General features: G+C 42.4%; 1 long non-coding RNA gene across 1 annotated transcript; it reads right to left on the bottom strand.

The window, feature by feature from the left end:
• Positions 1-117: 117 nt before the first annotated feature.
• LOC107735176 (uncharacterized) lies at positions 118-662 on the bottom strand. The gene is made up of 3 exons (XR_001639317.1): positions 588-662; positions 437-489; positions 118-365 (listed from the first exon to the last, which is right to left on the bottom strand). It is a non-coding gene; the product is annotated as an uncharacterized LOC107735176 (long non-coding RNA).

Genomic DNA, 662 nt, shown 5'->3' with positions numbered 1-662 from the left:
TATTGACTAGTAGCCTACATGACCCAGGTGACGTCAGCCAAAAATGAAAGTTGTTTCAAAGGCAGAACTAGCACATTTTGATGAAATTACGAAACAAACAGTGTTTTATTTGCTATATCAGATTAATAAGACCAGGAACGTCTATTGAAGTCTATTTTGATGTCGTGTTGACCGAGTGAAGCTTTCTGAATGTCATCAGCTGCTCAGAGTCACATATTGTGTGTTTTGTCAGGGTTTCACTGCATGTCTTGAATATAAGTTACGTTACCTTGATCTTCTTGAGGAACAGGATGAAGTGTTCAAAAATATCCAGCAGCAGATCAAACCACTGATGAAACGTCATCAAGCGCATCTGCTCATGAAACCTACATCACACACAGACACTCAGTCAGCTGTGATAAACAGTGCTGTGATATTTACACTGTTCATAACTCACCTGACAGCGTCTGCATCGATCTCACTGATCTGCGACACGGACTTCACAACACACTGCAGGGAAAAAAGAAGAAATCATACAGAGAAACATTCATTTTTGATCTGATTTTCCACTTTTCTGCTCCGTCTCGTGTTTCCGTCACGTGCTGTACCTGCCGAACGATGTTCTTGGCGGCGCACACCATCTCCTCGCTGTAGATGTCCAGGAAATCCAGCTTCCTCTGTCT

Source organism: Sinocyclocheilus rhinocerous, unplaced genomic scaffold (genome assembly GCF_001515625.1).
Source record: "Sinocyclocheilus rhinocerous isolate Xijiao unplaced genomic scaffold, SAMN03320098_v1.1 C35845566, whole genome shotgun sequence".
Classification (NCBI taxonomy): Eukaryota; Metazoa; Chordata; class Actinopteri; order Cypriniformes; family Cyprinidae; genus Sinocyclocheilus; species Sinocyclocheilus rhinocerous.
The sequence above is the reverse complement of the archived record's forward strand: the minus strand, read 5'-3'. Positions and strand labels throughout refer to the sequence as shown.